The following is a 12,206-nucleotide window of genomic DNA, read 5'->3' as shown; positions in this document are numbered from 1 at the left end:
GAAAGACCTCCTAGGCAGGGGAAGGACCCTGGCAAGGCCCTTAGGGTAGTGAGCAAGCAGAAGTGGGATCGGGGGCCACGCTGGTGTCTCCTCTAAGGCAAAGCGGGAAATTGGGAGGTCCTGCTTACCAGCCGTGTCCATTCTCCTCTTCTTTGTGGCCACGTGGCCTTTTCAGGGAATCCGAGAGAAGAGGAAGATAACTTTCTACACACATCCCTCCTGACAACCAGGAGGAAGGCAAGCCCGGCCTGGGGTGAAGGAGCATTACAGGATACCCAGACACAAGTATTGATTCTCCAAGCCCTGGGAGCCTCTCAGTGCCCCACTGCTACCAGTGGGATAGAACCTCCAAGTAGGCCCTACTTGTGGGGGACACAGGGGCTCCAACCTCCAGGATACTCCTCAGACCATAGAAGTGTCTCTGATTCACCTTCTCTTCCTCACTGTCTGTCCTACGCCCCCACCACCCCTTCATGTGATTTCAGCATCTTCCCACTTAGACAGAAAAAAAAAAAAAAAAAGTCCCCACCATGACTGGTTACTGTTTTTTATTCTAGGTTTATTTTATTTTAATGTAGGTTTATTGATGGCCTACTATGTGCCAGACATTCGACATATGGAGCAGGTGTTGAGTGACAACACGTTTCTCATTTCACAACTCAAACTGAATTCAACTCAGCCCCTACCTACCTGTAGTGGTGGAGAGCCCAACCATGGCAAATCAGGACCCCTGGACCCTGTGGGCAAACCCACATGTACAGATCAAAAAGGACATGAAACTCTGAGCCCAGAATCCAAAACCACAAAGCAGATGTCTCCTGACATCTTACCCTAAAGTCCTCAAGCCCCAGAACATTAGGGCTCTGTCACTCACTCTGACCTCACTGTCCTGTATCTTTCCTAACCTTGGGTCATTTCCTTTTTTGACCAAAACTCAATGGGTTCATCCATTGCTTCCTCCTCCAACCCCAACATAAAACTTGTTGGTTCAGCTCTAGGCCTGTGCAGCTGATTCCAACTGTACGACATCGTGGACGAGGCAAAACTAGGAAGACAGTAAAAAGGTTGATGTTACCAGAGGTTAGTGGAGAGGAAAGGATGAATAGGTGGAGCACAGACGATTTTTTAGGGCAGTGAAACTGCTTTGTGTGATACGATGATGGATGCATGTCATTATACACCTGCCCAAAGCCATAGAATGTTCAAAACTGAGTGAACCCTTTGACAAAGCAGGAAGGGATATCCAACGGAAAAAAAGTGTCTTTAACAAATGGTGTGGGGGAAACTGGACAGCGACATGCAGAAGAATGAACCTGTACAGCGAAGGAAACAATCAGCAAAACTAAAAGGTAACCAATGAAATGGGAGAAGATATTTGCAAATGGCATATCAGATAAAGGATTAGTATCCAAAATCTAGAAAGAACTTATCACACTGAACGCCCAAAAAACAAATAATCCAGTGAAGAAATGGGCAAAAGACACGAATAGACACTTTTCCAAAGAAGACATCCAGATGACAACAGACACATGAAAAGATGCCTACCATCACTCATCATCAGGGAAATACAAATCAAAACTACACCGAGATACCACTTCACACCAGTCACAATGGCTAGCATTAACAACTCAGGCAACAACAGATGTTGCCGAGGATACAGAGAAAGGAGAATCCTTTCGCATGGGTGCAGCCACTCTGGAAAACAATATGGAGTTTCCTCAAAAAGTTAAAGCTAGAGCTACCCTATGACCCAGAAATTGCACTACTAGGTATGAACCCAAAGGATATAAAAATGTTGATTCTGGGGCGCCTGGGTGGCTCGGTCGGTTAAGCGTCTGACTTCGGCTCAGGTCATGATCTCACGGTCCGTGAGTTCAAGCCCCGCGTCAGGCTCTGTGCTGACAGCTCAGAGCCTGGAGTCTGTTTCAGATTCTGTGTTTCCTCTCTCTCTCTGCCCCTCCCCTGTTCATGCTCTGTCTCTCTCTGTCTCAAAAATAAACATTAAAAAAATTTTTTTAAATGTTGATTCAAAGGGGCACATTCATCCCAATGTTTACAACAGCACTATCAACAATAGCCACATTATGGGAAGAGCCCAAATGTCCACTGACTGATGAATGGATGAAGAAGATGTGGGGTGTGGGGTGTGTGTGTGTGTGTGTGTGTGTGTGTGTGTGTGTGTAGGAATATTACTCAGCAATCAAAAAGAATGAAATCCTGCCATTTGCTACAATGCAGATGAAACTAGAGTGTATTATGATAAGCAAAATAAGTCAGAGAAAGACAAATATATGATTTCACTTATATGTGGAATTTAAGAAACAAAACATGAACATAGGGGAAGGGAAGAAAAAATAATATAAAAACAGAGAGGGAGGCAAACCATAAGACTCTTAAATGCACAGAACAAAGTTGCTGGAGGGGTTGTGGGTGCGGGGTTGGGCTAAATGGGCGATGGGCATTAAGGAGGGCATTTGTTGGGATGAGCACTGGGCGTTATATGTAAGCGATGAATCACTAAATTCTATTCCTGAAATCATTATTATACTATATGTTAACTAACTTGGATTTAAATTTTTTAAAAAATTGAGTGAACTCTAACGTAAACTATGGATTTGGATGATTATCCTGTGTCAATGTAGGCTTATCAATTACAACAAATTGGTGGGGATGTTGATAACGAGGTGAGGCCATGCATGTTGGGGTTATGGGTCATATGGAAAATCAGTGTATCTTCCTCTCATTTTGATGCAAACCTAAAATTGCTCTTAAAAAAAGAGAGAAAGAAAAAGAAAAGAGTAGAATAGAAAGGACAAGGCTCTTTCCTTTCATTCCAGCTGCTGCAGTGAGAGAATGCCCCGCAGTTCTAGCGAGAATTTGCGCCATAAATGGTAGTCACGCAGCTTTGGTATGCAGTTTCCATCGCTTGAAACTAATGCAGCTCAGGCCCTTGACTCTTGACAACCGAGGTTTCAACCTTGAGGCAGGTGGCTGCAGGTAGTGTGTATAACTACTTTCATACCCTTATTGTTTGGAGGTTGTAAAGTAGAAGGAATAAAGGTCAGGGGCAGGGAGCTCTTTTAACAAACCTCAGGCTTTTGTATCCTGAAGTTCCATCTCTTTGCAATTGAAAACATCAGATCAAAATCTGTCCTGAGAATAGCAGATCCTAAGGTAATAGAACCTTTCAGGACCGGGAAAGAGCCCGAGAAGAGATGCCACACGGTATGTTTCTAGTGGCAATGCTTCAAGTGGGAAACTTTGAATGTGAAATTAAATCTGGCTAATAAATGAATTTCTTTCATGGCTTAATGGTGTTACTCTTTGTAAAATCTGGATAATGTGTTTTACTTTTGCTCCGGAATAAGCAAGCATGATTTTTTTAATGAATACAAAGTTTGGCTAAAATGCAGAAAGTTAGAGTTGATAGGGCTCTAAATAGAAGTGTATGTCCCTCTCCCTCAGGTAAGTGTTGGTGTCCAAGGCTGATGTGGTAGCTTCGCAATCATGAAACTAGAACGCTTTTAAGTTTTTTGCTTTGCCATCTTCAATGGGCTGCTTCCACTTATGGTCTAAAATGGTTGCTGGGACACCAGCCGTTATATCTGCATTCCAGAAAGCAAGATAGAGGAACGAACAAAGCAGGTCATGCCCCCATCTTTTGAGGACAATTCTTTAAATTGCACCCTTCATTTCTGCTCCTATCACGTGAGCCAGAAGTTAGTCACATGACCTTATGTCTTTATTCCAATCGATGATGTGCCCAGGTAAATACTAGAGGTTCATTACTAAGGAGTTGGGGGGTAGAAGGGGGGGGGGTGGGAGATGAAGCCCTGACTTTTCTTGGAGCAACCAGGATCCTAATTGAATCACTCATCCCTTAGGGCACCTGGGTGGCTCAGTCAGTTAAGCACCTGACTCTTGGGTGGAGCTCAGGTCACCATCTCATGGTTCATGTGTTTAAGCCCTGCGTTGGGCTCCCCACTAGTAGTGTGGGGCCTTCTTGGGATTCTCTTTCTCCCTCTCTCTCTGCCTCTCCCCTGATCTCTCTCTCTCTCTCTCTCAAAATAAATAAATAAACATTTTTTTTTAAATCACTCATTCCTTGGAACTGCCTACCTCCTTGACAGCATCTCCGTAGAGCCCCCTATCTCCCCTAGAGGGCGCCAGAGCCCTCTGTTTCCTTACCTTTGTCCTTTCAGATCCCACTGCAACGTCTGAGGTACCGCCAGCTCAATCCCCACCGGCCCAAAGATCTTCAGGGGACCGGTGGGAGTCATGTAGCCCAGTGGTTCAGAGGCTGGGCCTTACATAGAGCTGAGCTCAAATCCAGACATATCATTCACCAGCTGTGTGATCAGGGGGAAGTTGCTCAACCACTCTGAACCTGAGGCCCTTGGGACAGCCTGTATGAAGAGCCTACCACCAAGCCTGGAATGTCAGAACAGTTCTGTGAGTGCAGTGACAGTGGCTGAAGGCTGTGCTCCCCCTTCCCCGCCCAAGGTGACCTCCCATAGCTACACTCTGAATTGTCATTCATTCTGTTGCCCCAGAGCCTGTGGTCCGTCCCTCTGGCTCTCCTGTCCTGCTCATGCACCCATTTCTGCTCCCTGACAGTTTGAAGGCATATGTGCTTCTCCACCCCCAACTGCTAACACTTCAGGGCAGAGAAAATCCCTTCCATCCATGGCAATACCAGTCAGCCCTGCCCTTCCCTCATAAAGTTGAATTGACCACCAGACATTAGCAGCCAATTGAGAAAACCCAACCAGAGGAGGAATGAGAAGAGCAAGTCGATATCGAGTGCTGACCTGGCAGCATCGAAGCAGCTTACACCTGTAAGGGCCCTCTGAGCCACGTGCTGTTGTCACCTCCACTTTAAGGAAACTGAGTCACAGACCGGTAAATTAACTTGGCTGAAGTTTACACAGCTAGTAAGGGGCAGAGAAGTGGTCTCTGAACCCAGGCAGCCTGTTTCCTGTATTGCACCCCGAACTACTCAGCTGAGAGTATCCTGCCTCTTTTTTATTTATTTATTTTTTTAATGTTTATTTATTTTTGAGACACAGACAGAGCATGAATGGGGGAGGGGCAAAGAGAGAGAGGGAGACACAGAATCAGAAACAGGCTCCAGGCTCTGAGCCGTCAGCCCAGAGCCCGACGTGGGGCTCGAACTCACGGACCGCGAGATCGCGACCTGAGCTGAAGTCGGACGCCCAACGGACTGAGCCACCCAGTCGCCCCTTTTTTATTTTAATTCCAGTATCGTTCGCACACAGCGTTACATTAGTTTCAGGTGTACAATACAGTATTCCAACAATTCTATACATTACTCAGTGCTCAAGATAAGTGTGCTCGACATCCCCTTCACCCATTTCCCCCATCCCCCACCCACCTCTCCTCTGGTGACCACCGGTTTGTTCTATATGGTTAAGAGTCCGATTCTTGGTTTGTCTCTTTTTTTCTTTGCTTGTTTGTTTTGTTTCTTCAATTCCACATCTGAGGGAAGTCATATGGTATTTATCCGTCTTTCTCTGACTGACTCATCTCAGCCTTATACTCTCGAGTTGCATTCATGTTGCTGCAAATGACAAGATTTCATTCTTTTTTTTATGGCTGAATAACATTCCATTGTACCTATGCACCACATCTTTATCAATTTGTCTATGATGGACACTTGGGCTGCTTCCTATGCTGCCTCTTCAATAAACTAAACAAAAAGTGAACAAACTGATCCCAGAGGATACATAATTGAAAAAACAGAAGAGGGGGGAGCCTGGGTGGCTCGCTCAGTTAAGTGCTGACAGCTTGGAGCCTGGAGCCTGCTTTGGATTCTGTGTCTCCCCCCCTCTCTCTCTGCTCCACCCCTGCTTGTGTTCTCTCTCTCTCTTTCTCAAAAATAAATAAATAAACATTTAAAAAAAGAACGAAAGAGAACTTATAAAAAGACTCTAATTCCATTATATTCCTTTTTAAAATTTTTTAAATGTTTATTCATTTTTGAGAGACAGAGTGTGAGTGGGGGAAGGGCAGAGAGAGGGGGAGACACAGAATCCAAAGCAGGCTCCAGGCTCCAAGCTGTCCCCACAGGGCCTGACGCAGGGCTTGAACCCACGGACAGCTAGATCATGACCTGAGCTGAAGTCAGATGCTTAACCAACTGAGCCACCCAGGAGCCCCATAATTCCATTTTATTCTTAAGACAAAAAGAGGCAGCTATGAAAAAAAAAAAAGCATGAAATAATTCTTGGAAATTTAAAATAGAATCATTGAAATAAAAACAAATTCAATAGAAAGGAGTGTGAACATTTGTGGTTTGGGTGTCCAAAACGAATTCACCCTACCTTTGGTTAAAAAACAAACAAACAAACAAAACACTTTCATTTTCCTCTTATATTCTTAAGCCTGTGGATTAGGTGGAATTGTCCACCCCCTCCCCATTTTATTTTTTTTTTAATTTTTTTTAATGTTTATTTATTTTTGAGACAGAGAGAGACAGAGCATGAATGGGGGAGGGTCAGAGAGAGAGGGAGACACAGAATCTGAAACAGGCTCCAGGCTCTGAGCTGTCAGCACAGAGCCCGACGCAGGGCTCGAACTCACGGACCGCGAGATCGTGACCTGAGCCGAAGTCGGCCGCTTAACCGACTGAGCCACCCAGGCGCCCCCCCCCCCCCCATTTTATACACAAGAGGAACATGTTGCTGACGACAGTCCACTCTGAGGAGCCAGGGGATGAGGACAACACTGAGGGTAGAGGAAAGATACACAGTGACCCTCCGTCCTTGATGACATCATCGCAGTCTCTGGATCAAACCTTACCTGAAGCTAAAGGAGTGAGTGCTTCCCTTTCCCAATATCCACTTGTCAAATCCTATAGAAAGACTCCAATCACACTTGTCTCAGATGTGTTTCCAGCCCTCAGAAGAGTCACCATCTTGTGATGGTGTACAAGCCCACCCCTAAGGCACAGCAATTGGGGGGGGGGGTGGAAATCACACACTGGACTGGAGAGGCAGCAGTTCAGCAAAAGAAAGGGGAGGGGAAAAGAGTGCTGGATAAACACACCAATAGCCACGACATCTGACTACACAGACGAAGGGCCCAGGCATGGGAAAGTGTGTATGACAAGTAGACTCTGTGGTAATATAATGGTAAGGACATCTGTTTCTTCTCTCTGGAAGTAAAAAGAAAAGCAATTAGAAAACCAGAAACAACAAAATCTATTCTAGGGACTGAATATGAAGCAAACACATGTGAGGCATGATTTTGAGCAATCGGTGGAGTGTAAGAGAAGAGAACCCGCTTGACCTTGATGTTGGAGACAGCAAGTCTTCAAGCAGCGTAGGGTGGAAGGAATGGCATTACATTTCCTGCTCAATGGAGCTATCTCATTATTTGGTTCTGTAGTAAATAATGTTTATACAATCACAAAATTGGCTGATTTTCAGTGTTCAGAATCACCCTGAAGATAAAGAATGGGAGATTTAACTATAATTACAAAACAGAATGTAAGCGTTATAAACTTTGACCATGGAAATGTGAAGATAAAACCAACAGAAATTGGAAGGAGGTGGGGAAGGAAGGCTAGTTAGCCTTACATAGTGATGGGGCTCAAGAAGTTGTCTGAAGTTGAGTAAAGAGGAACTAAGTTTTGAGTATAAATTGTTCAGAACTATAAATAACAGCAACCTGAGACTGTGATAATAGTGTAGCCAACGGAACCAGAACCGAGAAAGTGGGCAAGGGTGGAGATGGGAGTTAGCGCGGTTTAAATTCTTGCTTTTTAAAAAAAGTTTGTTTATTTATTTATTTATTTATTTATTTTTATTTTCTTTGAGAGAGAGAGATAGAGAATGAGCAGAGGAGGGGCAGAGAGAGAGGGAGACAGAAAATCCCAAGCAGGCTCCGCACCATCAATGCAGAGCCTGATGCGGGGCTCGAACTCACAAACCATGAGATCGTGACATGAGCTGAAACCAAGAGTTGGATGCTTAACCAACTGAGCCTCTTAAATTGTTGCTTTGGTGATGAGGTATCATTAGACATTCTTGAGTTACTAAATTTAGAACTATAATGTTAAAACTCTGGAGTATCTAAAAATAAAAGTTCTGAGGAGTGGAACTGGTGTAGGAAATTTTGTTTCCATTTTGTCCCATCCTTTACCAGTTGAATTTCTTTACCTCCATATACTACACCATATCAGACCCCCTCCCACCCACCTTGCTCTATGTCCTATGTTCCTATGAAGGGTCGGCACTCAGTACCACTCCTACCTCCCTCTGGTTTGTCCACCTTACTACAGAGGCTGAATAACTACATTTGCATTTCCCAGACTCCTTTCCAGCTACCTTAATGCCACCACGCCACCATCCAGCCGTAATTAGTTTCTCACGTCACCAGACTGGTCAAATAAAGTGTCTCTCAAAAATCTGGAACCGGGACTAAGCGACACCACTTGGCTTCTGCTTGTAGCTGAAATGGAGGGCAGATAAATTCAGGAATGCTCGCATGCATGGAGAAGAAAAAATAAATAAAAGGCAATCTGTTAAGGGAATGAAAAGACAAGCCACAGACTGGGAGAAAATATTTGCAAAACATAGATCTGAAAAGGGACGTGTATCCAAAATATACAAAGAACTCTTACACCTCAACAATAAGAAGTCAAACATTAAAAAGTGCACAACAAGGGGGAGCCTGGCTGTCTCAGTGGGTGAAACTTGCAACTCTTGATCTCGGGGTCATGAGTTCAAGCCCTACGTTGGATGTAAAGATTACTTAAAATAATTTTTAAAAATCTTTAAAAAATGCACAAAGGATCTGAACAGATATCTCACCAAAGATACACAAATGGCAAGTGACCGTGTGAAAAGATGCTCAACATCATACGTCACTGGGAAATTGCAAACTAAAATGACAAGGAGATACCACCGCATACCTGTCAGAATGGCCAAAATCCAGAACACCAACAACAGCCAAATGCTGACAAGGGTGGAGAGCAACAAGAACTTCCATTCTTTCTGGTGGGAATGCAAAATGGCACAGCTACTTTGGAAGACAGTTCGGCGGTTTCTTACAAAGTTAAACACAGTCTTACCATATGACCCAGCGGTCACACTCCTAGATATTTTGCTCAATTGACTTGAAAACATGTCTACACAAGACTCGGTATGCAAATGTTTCTAGCAGCTTTACTTATAATCGCCAAAAACTGGAAGTAACCAAGATGTCCTTCAATGAGCAAATGGGTAAATAAACAGTGTTATGTGCATACAATGGAATATTATTTAGTGACAAAGAGAAATGAGCTACCAAGCCATGAAAAGCCATGGAGGAAACTTAAATGCTTCTTACCGAGTGAAAGAAGCCAGTCTGAAAAGACTATATTCTGTATGATTCCAACTATTTGACATTCAAGAAAAGGCAAAAATGTTTTTGCCTGTGGTTGCCAAGTTCTCCACAGATACATAAGTGGAACACAGGGGATTTTTACAGCACGGAAACTACTCTGCATGATACTGTAATGACGAATACATGATATTATGTGTTCTTCAAAACCTATACGTGTAAAACACAAAGGGGGAACCTTAATGTGACCTATGGCCTTTAGTTAATAATGTATCAATGTCGGTTCATGAATTGTAACGAATTCACTACAACTAATCCAAGAGGTTAAGGTAGGGGAGACTGTGCCAGGAAAGGCTATATGGGGACTCGGTACTATCTGCTTAATATTTTTGTAAACTTAAAACTGGTTTTAAAAATAAAATCTATCGGGTGGGGGATGGGCAAGAAGGAGTAAAGGGAAGTGGGAGGTGCAGGCTTACAGTTACTGAATGAGTGAGTCACGGGGACGAAAGGTACAGCATAGGGAATACAGTCAGTGGTAGGGTAATAGCATTGTAGGGTAGGGTGACCCACAGCAGCTACGCTTGCGGTGAGCACAGCATAGCTCTAGACTTGCCAAATCACCGTGTTGTACACCTGAAACTCATGTAACATTGGGTGTCAACCGTACTTCAATTAAAATGTAGCCAAAATCTACTAATTATTATTTATTTAAAAAAAATTTTTAATGTTTATTTTTGAGAGAAAGAGAGACAGAGCACAAGTGGGGGAGGGGGAGAGAGAGGGAGGGAGACAGGCTCCAGGCTCTGAGCTGTCAGCACAGACCTCGATGCAGGGCTCAAACCCAAGACCCATGAGATCATGACCTGAGCCCAAGTCGGACACTTAGCCGACTAAGCCACCCAGGCGCCCCTATTAATTATTTTTAAAAAGGCAATCTACAACAAGAGAAGAATCCAGCAGATATGCAGAGAGCAACAGAGAGGAGAGTCCTTGTAGCCACAGGGGGAGGAAAGTGGCCAGGTGACGGCTCCCTGGCTACTGGCATATTTCCAGCTCCTGTTCCAGACTCTTGTGAGGCCCAGACACACCCTTTTCTGCCCCTGGATTCTACAACATACAAACCCTGTGTCCTTGGCATAAGCTTCTTCTTTACGTACACTGCTGTAATTGGTGGGTTTTTGTTTTTTGTTTTTCACAGACAGAGAGTGCAAGCAGGGCAGAGGGGTAGAGGGGGGGAGAGAGCATCTGAAACAGGCTCTTCGCTCAGCATGGAGCCCCACTCAGGTCATGATCTCATGGTTGTGGGAAAATGAGTCAAAATCAAGAGTTGGACGCTCAACTGAGTGAGCCACCCAGGAGCCCCTAATGATACTTGTGTAATCCTTCTAAACCCATTATCCGAATGGACCAGTCTCTGGGTGATGTTATGACAGAAGAGATCCAGTCTAGCAACCAAAAAGTAATTTTAACAAACTTCAAGTTCTGCGTGTTTTCTTGAATGTCATGAAAGGGATACTTAGGTTATCGCAACACATTATGAAACCCCTTTCCTTTCTTCTTCCACCCACTTTGCCACACACCGTAGCTGCTCCTACAGTTCTCTCTCGAAAATCTCAAAACAATTTCCCCAAGCCCCGTCCATACACCTCTTACCTTTCCCCTAGCCTCCCTCTATCCTGATTCTGCATCATAAAACCCAAACAGTGTTCTGGGGAGGCAGAACCCTCCTTATACGATGTTGAAACTGAGTGGCAAAGCCAGAATCGTCTTTTGTGGGCAAAAGGGTGGGGTGGGCTGCCTCCTAGGAAGCCCTTTCCTTTCTCTTTCACACTGCGCACTCTGCCTGGGTGATCTCATCCACTCTCGTGGCTTCCATTACCACGTCCATGAGGATGACTGCCAAATTTCTACCCGCAACCCCACACTGTGCTCTGAGCTCCAGATCTATATACCAACTGCCTAGTCAACATTTCTCTTTGGGGGCAAATCAGATAGGATTACATTCTGCTATGAGCAACAGAGCCTGAAAACACAGCATCCTAAGCAAGAGTTTCTTTCTTTTGCATTAAAAGTCCAGACGTCCACAGCCTTGGGCTGGCATGGGCATACTGCTCACGTGCCAGTCTCTCTGCAGGTCCCTTTTCTGCTACCACTGGGGTGTGTTTCTCAACTTTATGTCCCAAAAATGGTGGTGAGAGTTCCAGTTATCCCTTCAGTGCTCCAGGAGAGAAAGGCAGAATGAGGAACAAAGAACAACAGGCACCCACCAGTGTTTAAGGGCTGGAAGACACGGCATATCACTTCTGCTTATGTCTTATTAGCCAGAACTTAATCACACGGCCACGCCTAGCAGGAAGGAAGGCTGGGAAATCTCTTTATGCTGGGTGGCCATGTGCATGGCTAAAAAGAGAAGATTCTGTTGTTTGGGTTTTTTTAAGTTTATTTATTTTTGAGAGAGAGAGAATGAGCAGGGGAGGGGCAGACAGAGAGAGAGAGAAAGAAAGAGAGAGGGAAGGGTGGGGCAGAGAGAGAGAGAGAGAGAGACAGAGAGAATCCAAAGCAGGCTCTGCACCAGCAGTGCAGGGCCCGACATGGGGCTTGAACCCATGAACTGGGAGATCATGACCTGAGCAGAAACCAAGAGTAGATGCTCAACCGACTGAGTCACCCAGGCGCCCAGAAGATTCTATTGTTAAGAACAAGAGAATAGATGTGGGAGGAAGGGACAACTGCACAGTCTCCTCCCACTTAACATGACTGAAATGGAAGTGTTATTTTTCCCCAACATTTCCTGTTCCCTTAGACTCTCAGCCCTTTTCTGTACGCTCACAGAACACTAGCAAAGGGGCAATTCT

The sequence above is a fragment of the Puma concolor genome, chromosome A3 (genome assembly GCF_028749965.1).
Source record: "Puma concolor isolate L17-30 chromosome A3, mPumCon1.1.hap2, whole genome shotgun sequence".
NCBI classification, from domain to species: Eukaryota; Metazoa; Chordata; class Mammalia; order Carnivora; family Felidae; genus Puma; species Puma concolor.
The sequence above is the reverse complement of the archived record's forward strand: the minus strand, read 5'-3'. Positions refer to the sequence as shown.